The sequence below is a fragment of the Marmota flaviventris genome, chromosome 19 (assembly GCF_047511675.1).
Source record: "Marmota flaviventris isolate mMarFla1 chromosome 19, mMarFla1.hap1, whole genome shotgun sequence".
Taxonomy (NCBI): Eukaryota; Metazoa; Chordata; class Mammalia; order Rodentia; family Sciuridae; genus Marmota; species Marmota flaviventris.
Window position 1 is genome coordinate 41,272,138 of NC_092516.1, and position 21,065 is coordinate 41,293,202.

The following is a 21,065-nucleotide window of genomic DNA, read 5'->3' on the forward strand; positions in this document are numbered from 1 at the left end:
TTCTTGAAGTACAAAGAAGGAAAGGCAGGGAATGAACAATTGTATTTGAAAGCGTTGGCCAAGACTCCACGGAATTCCTTGTTTCCTGAAATCCCAGCCAATATTTTCTCACCCAATCTTGATGATACCTAGTGGTAATGATCAGTACACCAATCCTACTTATCTCCCCTGAGTTCATTGTTCTAGGTTGAAGTGTTTGTTTTCAGTAAACGTTTGAATTATTAGGTTTCAATCTCTTTTCTCCTATAGTGATAGATGCCTTTGGAAGTGTAAAACAAACATAGTTTGTGCTATCTCCTTGAAGCTTCACCAAGTGAATCAGTTCTCTGTACACTCTGAAGGTTCTGTTCCTTCTTGAAATACAAAGAAGGAAAAGCAGGAAATGATCAATTTCATTTGAAAGCGTTGGAAATGACTCCACAGTACTCCGAGTTTCCTGAAATCTCAACAAATATTTTCTCACCCAATCTTGATGATAACTAGTGGTAATGATCAGTACACCAATCCCACTTGCTTCCCCAAATTTCGTTCTTCTAGGTTGAAGCGTTCGTTTGTAGTAACAGTTGGAATTTTTAAGTTTCAATCTGTTTTCTCCTATAGGGATAGATACCGTTGGAACTCTAAATCAAACAAGGTTTGTTCTAGCTCCTTGAAACTTCACACAGTGAATTAGTTCTCTGTACACTCTGAAGGTTCTGTTCCTTCTTGAAGTACAATGAAGGAAAGGCAGGGAATGAACATTTTCATTTGAAAGCGGTGGCCAAGACTCCACAGAATTCCGAGTTTCCTGAAATCTCAGCGAATATTCTTTCACCCAATCTTGATGATACTTGGCGGCAATGATCAGAACATCAATCCTACTTGTGTCCCCAGACTTCACTATTCTAAGTTGAAGCGTTCGTTTTCAGTAAACGTTTGAATTATTAGGTTTCAATCTCTTTTCTCCTATAGTGATTGATGCCGTTGGAAGTCTAAATCAAACATAGTTTGTGCCAGCTCCTTGAAACTTCACTCAGTGTATCAGTTCTCTGTACACTCTGAAAGTGCTGTAACTTCTTGAAGTACAAAGAAGGAAAGGCAGGGAATGAACAATTGTATTTGAAAGCGTTGGCCAAGACTCCACGGAATTCCTTGTTTCCTGAAATCCCAGCCAATATTTTCTCACCCCATCTTGATGATACCTAGTGGTAATGATCAGTACACCAATCCTACTTATCTCCCCTGAGTTCATTGTTCTAGGTTGAAGCGTTTGTTTTCAGTAAACGTTTGAATTATTAGGTTTCAATCTCTTTTCTCCTATAGTGATAGATGCCGTTGGAAGTCTAAATCAAACATAGTTTGTGCTAGCTCCTTGAAACTTCACTCAGTGTATCAGTTCTCTGTACACTCTGAAAGTTCTGTTACTTCTTGAAGTACAAAGAAGGAAAGGCAGGGAATGAACAATTTAATTTGAAAGCGGTGGCCAAGACTCCACAGAATTCCGAGTTTCCGGAAATCTCAAAATATTCTTTCACCCAATCTTTATGATACTTGGCGGTAAAGATCAGAACATCAATCCTACTTGTGTCCCCAGAGTTCATTGTTCTAGGTTGAAGCATTCGTTTTCAGTAAAATTTTGAATTATTAGGTTTCACTATGTTTACGCCTATAGTGATAGATGCACTTGGAACTCTACAGCAAACATAGTTTGTGCCAGATGAATGAAACTTGACACACTGAATTCATTCTCAGTGTACAATCAATGTTGTATTGCCACTTGTAGTGGATCGAAGGAAAGGCATGCAGTGAACACTTTCATTTGAAAGCGTTGGAAAAGACTCCACAGTACTCCGAGTTTCCTGAAATCCCTGCAAATATTTTCTCACCCAATCTTGATGATACCTAGTGGTAATGATCAGTTCCCCAATCCCACTTGGTTCCCCACATTTCGTTCTTCTAGTTTGAAGCGTTCGTTTGCAGTAATAGTTGGAATTTTCAGGTTTCACTCTGTTTTCTCCTATAAGGATAGATGCAGTTGGAACTCTTAATCAAACATCGTTTGTGCTAGCGGCTTGAAACTTGACAGACTACAGCAGGTCTCATTGCTATCTAATGGTTTGTTCCCTCTTGAACGAGACCTAAGCAGAAACTGGCCCAAAACACTTTCATTTGAAAGTGTTTGCCAATTCCAGAAAAGTATGAGTTTCCTGATATCTCGGCAAATAGTTTTTCACCCAATCTTGATGATACTTGGCGGTAATGATCAGAACACCAGTCCCACTTTGTTCCCCAGATTTAATTCTTCTAGGTTGAAGCGTTCGATTTCAGTAAAAGTTTGAATTTTGAAGTATCATTCTGTTTTCTCCTATAGAAATAGATACCGTTGGAACTCTAAATCAAACACGGTTTGTTCTAGCTCCTTGAAACTTTACACAGTGAATTAGTTCTCAGTACACTCTGAAGGTTCTGTTCCCTCTTGAAATACAATGAAGGAAAGGCAGGGAATGAACAATTTCATTTGAAAGCGTTGGCCAATATTCCTACATAACTCCGAGGTTCCGGAAATCTCAGCAAATATTTTTTCACTCAATCTTGATGATTCCTAGCTGTATTGATCAGTACACCAATTCCACGCGGTTCCGCAAATTTCGTTCATCTAGGTTGAAGCGTTCTTTTGCAGTAACAATTCAAATTTTTTGGTTTCACTCTGTTTTCTCCTGTATTGATAGATGCCGTTGGAACTCTAAATCAGAGTTTGTGCTAGCTGCTTGAACCTTGACACACTAAATCAGTTCTCAGTGCTATCTCCAGGATTTGTTCCATCGTGAAGAAGCCCTAAGCAGATACTGGGAAAACAAAAATTCATTTGAAGCGTTTGCAAGTTTCCAGAATACTAGAAGCTAACTGAAATCTCTGCAAATGTTTTTGCACCCAATCTTCATGATATTGGTGGTAATGATCAGAACACCAATCCCACTTGGCGACCCAGATTTCATTCGTCTATGTGGAAGCGTTCGATTTCAGTAAAAGTTTGAATTACTAGGTTTCACTCTGTTTTCTCCTATACTGCTAGATGCCGTTGGAATTCTAAATCAAACATAGTTTGTGCTAGATGCTTGAAACTTGACACACTGAATTTATTCTCAGTGGGCTCTCAATGTTGTATTCCCTCTTGCAGTAGATCGAAGGAAAGGCATGGAATGAAAAATTTCATTTGAAAGCATTGTCCAAGTCTCCACAGATTTCCGAGCTTCCTGAAATCCCAGCAAATATTTTCTCACCCAATCTTGATGATACCTAGTGGTAATGATCAGTACACCAATCCCACTTGGTTCCCCAAATTTCGTTATTCTAGGTTGAAGCGTTCCTTTGCAGTAACATTTGGAATTCTCAAGTTTCACTCTGTTTTCGCCTCTAGTGATAGATGCAGTTGGAACTCTAAAGCAAACATAGTTTGTGCTAGATGCTTGAAGCTTCACACACTGGATTCATTCTGAGTGCCCTCTCAATGTTGTATTGCCACTTGTAGTAGATCGAAGGAAAGGCATGCAATGAAGAATTTCATTTGAAAGCTTTGGCCAAGACTCCACAGAATTCCGAGTTTCCGGAAATCCCAGCAAATATTTTCTCACCCAATCTTGATGATACCTAGCGGTAATGATCAGTACACCAATCCCACTTGGTTCCCCAAATATCGTTCTTCTACATTGAAGTGATCTTTTGCAGTAACAGTTGGAATTTTCAGGTTTCACTGTTTTCTCCTACAATGATAGATGCAGTTGGAACTCTAAATCAAACATGTTTTTTGCTAGTGGCTTGAAACTTGACAGACTACAACCGGTCTCATTGCTATCTAATTGTTTGTTCCCTCTTGAACTAGCCCCAAGCAGAGACTGGCGAAAAACATTTTCATTTGAAAGCGTTTTCCAATTCCAGAAAAGTACAGGTTTCGTGATATCTCGGCAAATAGTTTTTCACCGAATCTTGATGATACCAGAGGTATTGATCAGTACACCAATCCCACTTGTTTCTCCAAATTTCGTTCTTCTAGGTTAAAGCGTTCGATTGCAATAACAGTTTGAATTTTTAAGTTTCAATCTGTTTTCTCCTATAGGGCTAGATACTGTTGGAACTCTAAAAATCAATCACGGTTTGTTCTAGCTCCTTAAAACTTCACACAGTGAATTAGTTCTCTGTACACTCTGAAGGTTCTGTTTCTTCTTGAAGTACAATGAAGGAAAGACAGGGAATGAACAATTTCACTTGAAAGCGGTGGCCAAGACTCCACAGAATTCTGAGTTTCCGGAAATCTCGGCAAATATTCTTTCACGCAATCTTGATGATACTTGGCGGTAATGATCAGAACATCAATCCTACTTGTGTCCCCAGAGTTCATTGTTCTAGGTTGAAACGTTCGTTTTCAGTAAAAGATTGAATTATTACGTTTCACTCTGTTTTCTCCTATAGTGATAGATGCCATTGGAAGTCTAAATCAAACACAGTTTGTGATAGCTCCTTGAAACTTCACTCAGTGAATTAGTTTCCAGTACACTCTGAAGGTTCTGTTCCTTCTTGAAGTACAAAGAAGGAAAAGAAGGAAATGAACAATTTCATTTGAAAGCGGTGGCCAAGACTCCACAGAATTCCTTGTTTGCTGAAATCCCAGCAAATATTTTCTCACCCAATCTTGATGATACCTAGTGGTAATGATCAGTACACCAATCCCACTTGGTTCCCCAAAATTTCGTTATTCTTGGTTAAAGCGTTCGATTGCAATAACAGTTTGAATTTTTAAGTTTCAATCTGTTTACTCCTATAGGGATAGATACCGTTGGAACTCTAAATCAAACACGGTTTGATCTAGCTCTTTGAAACTTCACACAGTGAATTAGTTCTCTGTACACTCTGAAGTTTCTGTTCCTTCTTGAAGTACAATGAAGGAAAGGCAGGGAATGAACAATTTCATTTGAAAGCGGTGGGCAAGACTCCACGGAATTCCGAGTTTCCGGAAATCTCAGCAAATATTCTTTCACCCAATCTTGATGATACTTGGCGGTAATGATCAGAACATCAGTCCTACTTGTGTCCCCAGAGTTCATTGTTCTAGGTTGAAGCATTCCTTTTCAGTAATAGTTTGAATTATTAGGTTTCACTCTGTTTTCTCCTATAGTGATAGATGCCGTTGGAACTCTAAATCAAACATGGTTTGTGCTAACGGCTTGAAACTTGACAGTCTACAGCAGGTCTCATTGCTATCTAATGATTTGTTCCCTCTTGAACTTGACCTAAGCAGAGACTGGCGAAAAATACTTTCATTTGAAAGCGTTTGCCAATTCCAGAAAAGTACGAGTTTCCTGATATCTCGGCAAATAGTTTGTCATCCAATCTTGATGATACCTTGTGGTAATGATCAGTACATCAATCCCACTTGGTTCCCCAAATTTCGTTCTTCTAGGTTAAAGCGTTCGATTGCAGTAACAGTTTGAATTTTTAAGTTTCAATCTGTTTTCTCCTATAGGGATAGATACCGTTGGAACTCTCCTACATCAAACACGGTTTGTTCTAGCTCCTTGAAACTTCCCACAGTGAATTAGTTCTCTGTAAACTCTGAAGGTTCTGTTCCCTCTTGAAGTACAACGAAGGAAAGGCATGGAATGCACAATTTCATTTGAAAGCGTTGGCCAAGACTCCACAGAATTCCGAGTTTCCTGAAATCTCATCAAATATTTTCTCACCCAATTTTGATGATACCTAGCGTTAATTATCAGTACACCAATCTCACTTGGTTCCCCAAATTTCGTTCTTCTAGGTTGTAGCGTTCGTTTGCAGTATCAGTTGGAATTTTCAGGTTTCACTCTGTTTTCACCTATAGTGATAGATGCAGTTGGAACTCTAAATCAAACACAGTTTGTGCTAGCTTCTTGAAACTTGACACACTGAATTAGTTCTGATTGCTGTTTGATGTTTGTTTTTTTTTTCTTGATGTATTCGTAAGAAGAGACTGAGGAAAAACACTTTCATTTGAAAGCTTTTGCCAAGCTTCCACAGAACTCCAAGTGTACTGAAATCTGAGCAAATATTTTTTTTCACCTAATCTTGTTGAAATGTTCAAGGAATTCTCTGGATTCCAGCCGCACGTGCCTCCCCAAGTTTCTTACTTCTATGTTAAAGAATTCATTTTCATGAACACTTTCAATTTTTAGGTTTCATTTTGTCTTTCCCCAGTAGGTATTATCGCTTTGGGAACTCTAAGTCAAACACGGTCTGTGGTAGCTCCTTGAAACTTGACTTTCTGAATTAGTTCTCATTGTTCCCTCTACGATTTGTTCCCTCTTGTAGTAGCCAGAAGGAGAGGGAAGGAGAAAACACTTTTCCACAGAACTTCAAGTTTACTGAAATCCCAGCAAATATTTTTCACCTGATCTCTTTGATAATTGGTTATAATGATCGGTACTCCAGTCCGATGCAGTTGGAAATCTAAAGCAAACACGGTTTTTGCTTGCTGCTTCAAACTTGACACACTCAATTTGTTGTCAGTGCACTCTCTATGCTTTGTTCTCTCTTGCAGTAGCCTTAAGCAGAGGCAAAAAAATGACTTATTTGAAAGCATTGCCAAGCTTCCTCAGAATTCCCAATTTTCTGAAATCCCAGCAAATATTTTTTTCACCCGATCTTTTTGATATTTCGCCATAATGATCGGTACTCCAGTCGCACTTGGGCACCCAAATTTCGATCTTCTAGGTTGAAGCATTCCTTTGCAGGAACATTTTGAAATTTTAGGTTTCACTTCGTTTTCCACTATTGGAATAGATGCAGTTAGAAATCTAAATCAAACACAGTTTGTGCTAGCTGCTTGAAACTTGACACACTCAATTAGTTGTCAGTGCACTCTCTATGCTTTCTTCCCTCTTGCAGTATTTGAATTTTTAGTTTTCACTTTGTTTTCCCCTATAGGTATACTCCCATTTGGAACTCTAAATGAAACAAGGTTTCTGTTAGCTGCTTGAAATTTGACACACTGAATTACTTCTCAGAGGGCTCTCTATGCTTTGTTCCATCTTGGAATAACCCTAAGCACAGGCAAGGAAAAATCACTTTCATTTGAAAGCGTTTGCCAAGCTTCCCCAGAATACCGAGTTTCCTGCAATTCCAGCAAATATTTTTTCACCCAATCTTTTTGTTACGTTGCAGAAACCATTGGTACTCTAGCCGCACTTGACTCTCCAAATTTCGTTCTTCTAGGTTAAAGCGTTCATTTGCAGGAACACTTTGAATTTATAGGTTTCACTTCGTTTTCCCCAAGAGGTATAATCCCAGTCGGAACTCTAAATCAAACATGGTTTGTGCTAGCTGGTTGAAACTTGACACACTGAATTAGTTCTCAGTGCACTCTCTATGCTTTTTTCCTTCTTGCAGTATCCTTCACTTACATTTGAAAGCATTGCCAAACTTCCTCAGAATTCCCAGTTTACAGAAATCCCAGCAAATATTTTTTTTCACCCCATCTTGTTGATACGTTCCAGGAATCATCTGTACTCCAAACCTAACCCTGAATCTAACCCTAACACAAACCCTTAACCTAACCCTAAACTTAACCTAACCTTAACCCTAACAGTAACCCTAACCCTAACTCAAATTATAACCTTAAGCCTAACACTAACTCTAACCATTACAGTAACCCTAACCCTAAACCTAAAACTAACCCTAGCCGTAACCCTAACCCTAAACCTAAAACTAACCCTAGCCGTAACCCTAACCCTAACACTAACCCTAAATGTAACACTAAACCTATTGCTAATTTTAACCCTAACCCTAACCCGGACACTAACACTAACCCTAACTGTAACACTAAATCTAAAACTAACCCTAACCCTAAGCCTAACGCTAACCTTAGCTCTAACCCTAAACCTAACCCTAGGCTAACCCTACACTAACCCTATCCTTAAACCTAACAGAAATACAACACTAACCATAACCGTAACCCTAATTTTCAACCTACCCATAACCCTAGAACTAACCCTAACAAAAACCCTAACCCTAACCCTAACACTAACCCTAACCCAAACCTAAACCTAAGCCTAAAACTAAACCCAACACTATTCCTAACACAAACACTAACACTAACACTAACCCTAACCCTAACACTAACCCTACCCTTAAACCTAACCTAACACTAACCCTAACCCTAACACAAATACTAAACCTAACCCTATCAAAAACCCTAAATCTAACCTTAATCCTATCTGTAACCCTAACACTAACCCTAACCTTAACTTAAATCCTAACCCTTACCCTAAAACACCCTAACTCTAACCATAACACTAAAACTAACCCCAATTCCAACCTTAACTTTAAAATTAACCCTAACCCGAACCCTAACCCCAACACTAATCCTAACCCTAACCTTATCTCTAACCCTTAGGATAACACTAACCATAAACCTAAAACTAACACTAACACTAACCCTAAACCTAACCATAACCCTAACCATAAAACTAACCATAAGCCTAACTCTAACTCTAAACCTATCACTAACCCTAACACTATCCTTAATCCTAACCCTAAGCCTAACTCAAACAATAACACCAAACCTAAACCTAAACCTAACCCTAACACTCACGCTAAATCTAACCCTAACATGAATCCTAACCCTAACCCTAAAAGTGACCCTAACCCTAGACATAACCCTAGCCCTAATCCTAACCCTAACCCTAAAATTATTTCTAACCCTAACCCTAACAGTAACCATAACCATAAACCTAATCCTAAAACTACCCCTAACACTAACTCTAATACATAGTTGAACACTAACACTATCCCTAACTCAAAACCTAATCCTAACCTTAACCCTAGCCCTAATCCTAAACAAAACCAAACCCTAAATCAAACCCTAACTCTAATCCTAACACTAAACCTAACCCCAAAATGTACTCTGACACTAAACCTATCCGAAACCCTAACACTTACCCTAACCCTAACCATAACTGTAACCATCACACTGACCCTAAACATATTCCTATACCTAACACTATACCTAAACCTAACCCTAACCCTAACCGTAATACTAACCCTAACCTTAACCCTAACATTAATCCTAACTCTAACTCTAACCCTAACACTATGATTAACCTAAACCCTAACCATAACACTAATGCTAACCCTAACCCTAACCCTAAACCTAACACTAATTTTAAACCTAACACTAGCCCTACACCTAACACTAACCTAACCCTAAAACTAACCCTCACTCTTCCCTAGCAGAAAACCTAACACCAACCCTAACCCTAACTGTAACACTAACCTTAATGCAAACCCTAACACTAACACTAATCCTAACACTAACTCTAATCCTAAAGGTAATCCTAAAACTAACACTACCCATAACACTAACCCTAACACAAACTTTAACCCTAATCCTAACACTAAACCTAACCCTAAACATAACCCCAACACTAACCCTAACACTAACCAAAACCTAACCCTAATCCTAACTGTAGCCCTAAACATAAAAATAACACTAACCCGAACACAAACCCTAACACTAATCCTAATCCTAACACTAAACTTAAACCAAACCCCAACACTAACTCTAACCCTAACCCTAACCCTAAACCTAAACTTAACACTAAACCTAACCCTAATTTTTAACCTAACCCTAAGTCTTACCCTAATCCTAACACCAACACTAACCCTAACCATAAAACTAACCCTAACATTGAACCTAAACCTAACCATAACCCAAACCCTAACACTAAACCTAGTCCTAACACTGTCACTAAAACTAAACCTAAGCCTATCCCTAAGGCTAACTCTAACAATAACCCTATCCCTAAACCTAACCCTAAACATAACACTAACCCTAAACCGAACCCAACCCTAACACTAACACCTAACCCGAACCCAAACCATAACACCAACCCTAACCATAACCTTAACCCTAACCCTAACCCTAATGCTAATCCTAACTGTAATCCCAATCATAACCTAACACTAACCCTAACACAATCCCTAAACCTAACCATAACACTAAACCTAACCCTAAGCGTGCCCTAACCCTAACCCTAACAGTAGCCATAAACTGCAGACAAACCCTAACCCAAACCATAATTCTAAACTTAATCTAATCGTAATCCTAATCATTAATCAACCCAAACCTAACCCTAACCCTAACACTAACACTAACCATAACTCCAATCCTAAGCCTATCACTGACCCTAAACTTAAATGTAACCCTAACTGTAACCCTAACCCTAAACCTAACACTAACAGTAACCCTAACCATAACCCTAACACTTACACTAACCCTAACCTAACCCTAATTCTAACCCTATTCCTAACCCTAAACCTAAACCTAACCCTAACACCACCCCTAACCCTAACCCTAGCCCTAACACTTACCCTAAAACTAACCCTAACCCTAAACCTAAACCTAACTCTTAAACTAACCCTAACACTTACCCTAACCCTAATCCTAATCCTTACCCTAACACTAACCTTAACCCTAAACTTAACTCTAAATCTAACCCTAACCCTAACACTAAACATTACTCTTAAACTAACCCTAACACTTAACATAACTCAAATCCTAACCCATACCATAACACTAACCCTAACCATAACCCTAAATCTAACACTAACCCTGAGCTTAACCCTATCCCTATTTGTTACACTAAACCAAAATCTAACCCTAACACTAACACTTACCCTAAACAGTTTCCTGAACCAACACTAACCCTAACTATAACCATAACACTAACCCTAACTCTTAAACTAACCCTAACACTAACCTTAAATCTAACACTAACAATAACCCTAACCCTAACCCTAAGACGAACCAGAACCATACCCCTAACACTAACCCTAAATGTAACCCTAACTCTCACCCCAACTCAATCAATAACACTAACCCTAATGCAAACCCGAACACTAACACTAACCCTAACCCTAATCCTAACCTAACCCTAACCCTATCCCTAACTGTAACCCTAACCCTAACCCTAACCCTCACCGTAACCCTAACCCTAAACCTATAACTAACTCTAACACTAACAGTAACCCTTAACCTAACTATAACCCTAGTCCAAACACTAACACTAACCCTAACTTTACACCTAACCCTAAATCTAAACCTAACACAAACACTAACCCTAACACAAACACTAATCCTAAACCTAACCCTAGCCCAAACACTAACACTAACGCTAAACCTAACCCTAACCCTAAACCTTACCTAACTGTAACCCCAAACCTAACCCTTATCATAACCCAAACTATAAGAGTAACCATGACACCAATATAAACCCTAAACCTAAATCTAACTCTAACCCTAACCCTAAACTGAACTTATCACTAACACTAAAACTAACACTAATTGTAAACATAACACTAATCCTAACCCTCAAACTTACTCTAATCTTAATTCTAACCCTAACCCTAAAATTTAACCTAACCCTAAACCTAACACTAACCCTAACCATAATCGAAACCTAACCCTATCCAAAACCTAACACTAACCCAAACCCTTACCCTATCCCTAATACTAACCCTAACCCTATTGCTAACACTAACCATACCCTAATTCTAAATCTAATGGTTAGAAAAACCTTAACACTAAACCTAACGAAAACACTAACTCTAAAATTATCTCTAACCCTAACACTAAACCTAACCCTAAACTTAACCCAAACACTAACAATAACCCTAACCCTAACCGTAAACCTAACCCAAACACAAACCCTAAACCTATCTCTAACCCTAACTGTAACCCTAACCCTAACCCTAAACCTAAGTAAACCTTAAACTAACACTAACCTTAACCATAACAGAAACCCTATCCCAAATCGTAACCTTAACCCTAACATAACACTAACCCTAATCATTTCTAACTTTTATCCTAACCCTAACCCTAACACTGAACCTAACACTAAACTTAACCCTAATCCTAACACTAATCCTAACCCCAACCCTATCCCTATCACTAAACCTAACCCTAACCCTAACCCTAACCCTAAACCTAACCCTAAACCTATCCCTAACCCTCACCTTACCCCTAACACTAACACTAACCCTAACCCTAACACTAACACTAACCCTAACTTACTCATAATGATAAACTAACCCTAACCCTATGCCTATGCCTCAATTTAAACCTCTTGCTAACCATAACCCCAAACGTAAATCTAACTTCAACCCTAACACAATTGCTAACCATAATAACACTTACCCTAACACATATCATAACTCTAACCCTAATAGTAACCCTAAAACTAACCCTAAACCTAATCCTAACCCTAACCCTAAACCTATCCCTAACCCTAACAAGAAACCTAACCCTAACCCTAAACTTAACAATAACACTAACCTAAACTAACCTAACTAACCCTAAACATAACCCAAACTCTAATTTTAACTCTAATTCTAACCCCAAAACTAACCCTAACCCTAACCCTAACTGTAACCTAAACCTAACCCTAACACTAACCCTAACCCTAACACTAACTTGAACCCTAACACTAAACTAACCCTAACCCTAACCCTAACCCTCACCCTAATCCTAACTGTAACCGGAAGCTTAAACATAATCCTAACTGTAATCCTAAGACAAATCCTAACCCTAACCCTAACACTAACCCAACCCTAAACTACATTAACACTAATTTTAACCTAACATAACCCTAACTCTAACCCTTACTCTATACCTTAACTTAACCCTTACCCTAACCCTAACCTTAACACTAACCCTAACCCTAACCCTAATGTATCACTAACACTAACCATAAATCTATCACTAAACCTAAACCCAACCTTTATCTAACCCTAACAATACCTCTAACATTAACCTAACCCTAACCCTAAACCTAACCCTAACACTAACCTTAGCCCTAACCCTAACACTAACCCTAACACCATTTCTAAACCTAAACCTAACACTAACACTAACCCTAACCCAAACCCTAACACTAACCCTACCCTAACCCTAACCCTTATTCTAACAATAACCCTAACTCTAATCCTAAACCTAACATGAATCCTAACTCTAACCCTAATACTAACCCTAACACTAACTGTAACCCTAACACTAACCCTAACCCTAACCACAAGCCTATACCTAAACCTAATCCTAACATTAACGCTAACCCTAACCCTAACACAAGCCTAAACCTAACCATAACACCAACTCTAAACCTAACACCAATCCTAACCCTAAACCAAATCCTAACCAAAACACTAACACTAAACATAATCCTAACCCTAAACCTAACATTAACCCTAACCATAACTCTAAACGTAACTCTAATCCTAACCCTAATCCTAACCCTAACTTTTAATCTAAACCTCACATTAACCCTAACCCTATCCCTAACACTATCTCTAACCCTAACCCTAACACAAAACCTAACCCAAACCCTACAACAAACCCTAAAAGTTACACAAACCCTAACCCTAACCTTAACCGTAACTCTAACCCTAATCCAACCGTAACCCTAACTCTAACCCTAACCCAAACCTTAACCCTAGCCCTCAACCTATCACAAACTATAACCCTAAACCTAACACTAACCCTAACACTAACCTAACCCATCCCTAATTCTAACTCTTAAACTAACCCTAACCCTAACCTGATACCTAAACCTGATCCTCACCGTAATTCTAAAACAAATTTTAAACCTAACCCTAACCCTAACCCTAACACTAACCCTAACCCTAATCCTAACCCTAACCCTGAAACTAACCCTAACCGTATCCTTAACCCTAACCCTAACCCTACCCTAACTCACTCCAAAATCTTTCCTTAACCCTAAAACTAACCCTAACACAAATCCTATCCTTAACCCTTACCAGAAACCTCACCCTAACCCAACCCCTAATTCTAACCCTGATCTTAACCCTAAACCTAACACTAACTCTAAAATTAACACTAATTCTAACCCTAACACAAAACCTCACCCTATCCCTAAAACTAACCCTAAACCAAATCCTAAGCCTAACCCTTACACTAACCCTATTCCTAACCCTAACAGTAACACTAATTCTAACCATAAATCTAACCCTAACCCTAACACTTACCCTAACACTAACCCAAACCATACCACTTACCCTAACCCTAACCATAACCCTAATACTAACCCTAACCCTAACCCTAACTTTAATCTTAACCCTAACACAAACCCTAACCCTAAGCCTAAACCTAATAAAAACACTGAACCTAACACTAACACTAACCCTAAAACTAACCCTAACCCTATACTTAACTATAAAACTCACCCTAACCCTAAACCTAACCCTATACTTAACATTTACCCTAACCCTAATTCTAACCCTAATCCTAACACTTACCCTAACACTAACCCTAATCCTAACCCTAACACTAACATTAACACTAACCCTAAACCTAAACCTAAACCTAACCCAAAACATAACCCTCATCCTATGTGTAACAAAAACCTAACAGTAGCCATAATCCCAACACAAACTCTAAAACTAAACTTAACATTAATCCCTACCCAAAACCTAACTGTAACGCTAATCCTAACCTTAACCCTATCCCTAACCCTAACACTAACTTAATGCTAACCTTAACCCAAACCCTAACACTAACCCTAACCCTATCTCTAACACTAAACCTAACCCTAAAAATAACCCTAAAACTATCTCTCACCCTAAACCTAACTCTAAATCTAACACAACCTTAACCCTAACAATAACACTAACCCTTACCCTAACTCTAACCTAAACTTATCCCTAACCCTAAAATGAACTTTAACCCTAACAATAACCCTAAAATTAACACTAACTCTAACCCTAACCCTAACCCTTAATTTAAATCTAAGCCTAAAACAAATCCTTACCCTAACCCTAACCATAACCCTAACATAACCCTAACCCCAACCCTAACCCAAATCCTAACTATAATGTAAACCCTAACCCTATCCGAAACCCTAACACAAAACCTAATCCTAAATGTAACATTAATACTAACACTAATTCTAACCCTAATATAAACCCTAACACTAACCCTAGTACTAACTCTAACCCTAAAGATAAACCAAACCCTAAACTTTACCCTAATCATAACAATAAAAATAACCCTAATCCTAACACTAAACCTAACTCTAAACCTTACCCAAACTGTGAATCTTACCCTAACATGAACACTTAACCTAACCCTAAACCAAAACCTAATACTAACTCTAACATTAAATCTAACCATCAACATAACCCTAACACAAACACTAACTATAACCCTAACCCTAATCCTAATACTAACCCTAACCCTAACTCTAACATTAAAACTAACCCTAACTCTAACCCTAACCCTAATCCTAACACTAACTCTACCCCATCCCTGATGCTAAAAATAACACTAACCCTAACACTAACCCTAATGCTAACCTGAACACTAACCATAAATCTAACCCTAACTCTAATCCTAAAAGTTAACCTAACCCTAACCTGAACCCAAATCTTAACCCTAAAAATAACCTTAACCCTAACACTATCCACAACCCTTACTCCAACCCTAAACCTAACACTAACCCTATCACTAATACTAAACCTAACCCTAACATTAACCCAAACCCTAACCCAAATTCGAATCTTAATTATAACAATAAACATAACCCTAACCCTAACACTCACCCTAATCCTAAACCTAAACCTAACACTAACCCTAATCGTAATTCTCACAGTAACCAGAACCCTAACCCTAAATTTTACTCTAACCCTAATCCTAACTGTAACCTAAGCCTAAACCTAATACTAACTGTAACACAAACCCTAACCCTAACCCTAACCCTAACCCTAACACAAACCCTAACCCTAACCCTAAACCTTACCCTAACTCTAATACTAACCCTCACCCTAACTGTAACACTAACACTAAACCTAACCCTAACCCTAATATTAATCCTAACCTTAACCCTAAACGTAACCCTAAACCTAACATGAACTGTAACCCTAACCATTACCCTAACCCTATCATATCCCTAAGCCTAACCCTACTCTATCCCTAACCCTAAACCTAACTCTACCCTAACACTAAAATTAAACTTAACCATAACTTTAACCCTAACACGAACCCTAATGCTAAAACTAACCTTAACCCTAATCCTAACACTAACCCTAAACCTAAATCTAAACCTAACGCAAACCCTTACCCTAATCTTACCCTCACCCTAACACTAACCCTAACCCGAATCCTAACAGTAATCATAAACCTAACCCGAACCCCAACCCTAACACAAAAACAAACCCTAAAACTTACCTAACACAAACTGTAACCCTAATACAAAACCTAAATCTAACCCTAACCGTAGCCATAAAACTAACTCTAACCATCACCCTAACCCTAAACCGAACACTTACCCTAACACGAACCCTAACCCAAACCAAACACTAATCCTAACCCTAACTCTAACACTAACCCTATCCCTAATCATAACACTAAACTTAACCCTAACACGAACCCTAACCCTAACCTAACACTAAACCTAAACTAAACCCTAACACTAACATTAACTCTAACACTAACCCTAATCATAACCCTAACAATCACCCTAACTCTAACCCTAACTTTAACGCGAACCCGAAACCTAACCCTAACACTCACACTAAAACTCACCCTAACTCTAACCCAAAACCTAACACTAACCCTAACCATAACCCTAAGAGTAATACTAACCCTAACCCTAATGCTAACTCTAATCCTAATCCTAACTATAAACTTAAACCTAACCTGAACCCTAATGATAACACAAACCCTAATCCTAACCCTAACTCTAACCCTAACACTAACCCTAACCCTAACCAACCTTAACACTAAAACCTAAACCTAACACAAATCCTAACCCTAACCCTAACCGTAACCTAACCCCAACCCTAACCCTACTATAACCTTCACCCTAACCATAACCATAACACTAACGCTAAACCTAAAACAAACCCTAACCCTAACCATAACCCTAACACTAACCTAACCCTAACCCTAACCCTAACACGAACCTAACACTAACCCTAAACCTAAAACAAACCCTAATACAAAACCTAAATCTAACCCTAACCGTAACCATAAAACTAAACCTAACTCTAACCCTAACTTTAATTCTAACCCTAATTTAACCCTAACCCTTACCCTAACCCTAAAACTTACTTAACCCTAAACCTAACACAAACCCTAACTCTAACCCTAAACCAACCATAAATCTAACCTTAACACAAATTTTACCCTAACCCTAACCCTAACGCTAAACTAACCCTAACCATAAGCCTAACCCTAACCCTAACACTAACACTGACCCTAACTCAAATTCTAACCTTAACCCTAACAGTAACTCTAAACGGTAACCCTAACCCTAACCCGTAGTCTAACCCTAGCCCTAAACCTAACCCTAACACTAACCCTCAACCTAACACTAAACCTATCATTAATCCTAACCCTAACCCTAACCCTAACCGTAACCTTAACCCTAACCCTAAAACAAACACTAACCCAAACCATAAACCTAAAAGTAACCTAACCCTAATCCTAATTCTTACCTAACCCTAACCCTAAATCTAACCCTATCACTAACAATAACACTAAACCTAACCCGGATCCTAACACAAACCCTAACCCCAAACCTAACACTATCACTAACCCTAAACCTAAACCTAACCCTAACACTAAACTTAATCCTATTCATAACCATAACCCTAACCCTAAACCTAATCCTAACACAACCCCGAAACCTAACTCTAAACCTAACACAAACCCTAACCCTAACCCTAACCCTAACTTTTACACTAACACTAAACCAAACCGTAACACTAAATCTAAACCTAATCCTGTACATAAACCTAACCCAAACACTAACCCTAACCCTAACAAAACCCCTTAACCTAACTCTAAACCTAACACAAACCCTAACCCTAGCCCCAACACTAACCTTAACACTAACCCTAACTCTTAAACTAAACCTAACATTAACCCTAATCTTTACCCTTACACTAACCCTAACGCTAAACCTAACCTTAATACTAATGCTAACCCTAACCCTATCCCTAACCTTAACACTAATCCTAACCCTAACCCTAACCCTAACAGTAACACAAACCCTAACCCTAATCGTAATCCTAACACTAACCTTAAAAATACCCCTAACCCCAACAATATCCCTAACTCTTACTCTAACACTAACACTAACACTTGCCCTATCCCTAAATCTAACACTAACCCTAACACTAACCCTAACCCTAATCCTAACCCTAACAGTAACACAAACCCTAACCCTAATCGTAATCCTAACACTAACCTTAAAAATACCCCTAACCCCAACAATATCCCTAACTCTTACTCTAACACTAACACTAACACTTGCCCTATCCCTAAATCTAACACTAACCCTAACACTAACCCTAACCCTAATCCTAACCCTAACAGTAACACAAACCCTAACCCTAATCGTAATCCTAACACTAACCTTAAAAATACCCCTAACCCCAACAATATCCCTAACTCTTACTCTAACACTAACAGTAACACTTACCCTATCCCTAAATCTAACACTAACCCTAACACTAACCCTAACCCTAAACCTAAACCTAACTGTAACATTAACACCAACCCTAACCCTAATCATAATTCTAACAGTAACCTTAAAAATATCCCTAACCCTAACATTATCCCTAACTCTAACTCTAACACTAACACTAACACTTACTCTATCCCTAAATCTAACACTAACCCTAACACTAACCCTAACTCTAACGCTAACCCTATGATCAACCATAATCCTAACCCTAACAATAACCCTTACCCTAATTCTAACCCTAACACTAACACTAACCCTAAACCCAAAGCTAACCCTAACCGTAACTCTGACACTAACCCTAATTCTAACGCTAACCCTAACACTAAACCTAATGCAAAACCTAACAATAAAACTAACCCTAAACCCAACCCTAATCCTAATCGTAATCCTAACACTAACCCTAACCCTAACCCTAACATATAATAACCCTAAACCTAACACTAAACCTAATCCTAACACTACCCCTAAACCTCATCTTAATTCTAACTGTAACCCTAATTCTAACACTAACTCTAACCATAAGAAAACCCTAACATTAACTCTAACACTAACCCTAAACCTAAACTTAACTTAAATGCTAAACCTAACACTAACCCTAATCCTAAAACTAATCTTAACACTAAAACTAATGCTAACCCTATCCCTAAACCTAAACCTTACCCTAACTCTAACACTAACCCAAACACTAACCCTAACCCTAACACTAACCCTAATATTAAACCTAACCCTTTCATAACCCTAACCAAAACAAGAACCATAACCCCAACCCTAACCCTAACCCTAATATTAACCGTACAACTAACCCTAATGTTAACCCTAACACTAAACCTAACCATAATCCAAACCCAAACCATAACCCTAACAATAAACCCAACCCTAATCCTAACACTAACCCTAATCCTATCCCTAACACAAACCCTAATTCTAACACTAACACTAACCCTAACACTAAACCTAAACCTAACCCTAATCTGAAACCTAAAGCTAAAGTAAACCTAATACTGACCCTAACACTAACACTCACCCTAACCCTAACCCTAAACCTAATACTAACCCTAACCCCAATCATAACACTAACCCTAAACTAACCCTAACCCTAACACTAAACCTAACCCCAACCCTAACCTATAAGTAACCCTAACCCTAAACATAAACCTGAACCTATCACTAACCCTAACCCTAACCCTAATGCTAACTAAAACTAACCCTAACCCTAACTCCTACCCTAACTCTAAAACTAATCCTAACCCCAACCCTTACCCTAACACCAACATTAACCCTACCCCTTACCCTAACACTAACCGTAAACCTAACCCTAACTGTAACCATAACCCTAACCCTAACCCTAACCCTAACACAAACCCTAACCCTAACCTAAACACTAATTCTATCCCTAACCTGAAAGCTAATCCTAATATTAACTCTTACCATAACCCTAAACTTAACCCTAACCCTAACCCTAACACTCACCCTAACCCTAATCTTAACCCTAACCCTAAAGCTAACCCTAATATGAATCCTAACCCTAACCCTAATCCTAACACTAACCATAACACTAACCCTAACCCTCTCTCTAACATTAACTCTAACACTAACCCTAATTCAAACCCAAACACTAACACTAACCCTAACTCTTATCCTAACCATAACTGTATCCTTAACATTAATCCTAACCCTAAACCTAACATAAAATTTAACCCTAACACTAACACTAACCCTAACCCTAACCCTAACTCTAATTCTAACCCTAATCTTAACTGTAACCCTAACCCTAACACACACCCTAACACTTAACCTAACCGTAATCATAACCCTAACCCTAACCCTAACCCTAACATTAAACCTAACCCTAACCCAAACCCTAACCCTAAACCTTACCCTAACCATAACCTGAAAACTAACCCTACCCCTAACCCTAAACCTAAATCTAACCCTAGCACTAACCCTAAACCTAACTCTAACCTTAAACCTAACACTAACACTTACACTAACTCTAATACTAACACTAAACCTAACTGTAATTGTAACCCTAACCCTAACTCTAACCTTAATCCTAAATCCAACCCCTTTTCTATCTGTAACCCTAACCCTAATCCTACACCCAACCCTAACACAAACCCTAACCCTAACCCTAACAGAAACCCTAAACCTTATCCTAACCGTAACTCTAACCCTCACCTTAACCCTAACCTGAATCCCAAATGTTACACTAACCCTCACCCTAACACAAACTCTAAACCTAACCATAATCATAACCCTAACCTAAACCTAACCCTAACCTATCCCTAACCCTAAACCTAACCCAACGCTAACACTAACATTAAATTTAACCCTAACTCTAACCCTAAACCTAACACTAAACCTAACCCTAAATCTAACCATAACACAAATACTTACCCTAGCCTAACCTTAACCCTAACCCTAACCCTAAAACTAACCTTAACACTTGCTGAGAGCCATAGCCAAGTAGGAATGATGCATGGCATTTTGAAAGGTGACCCTGCTCAGGGATTAGGG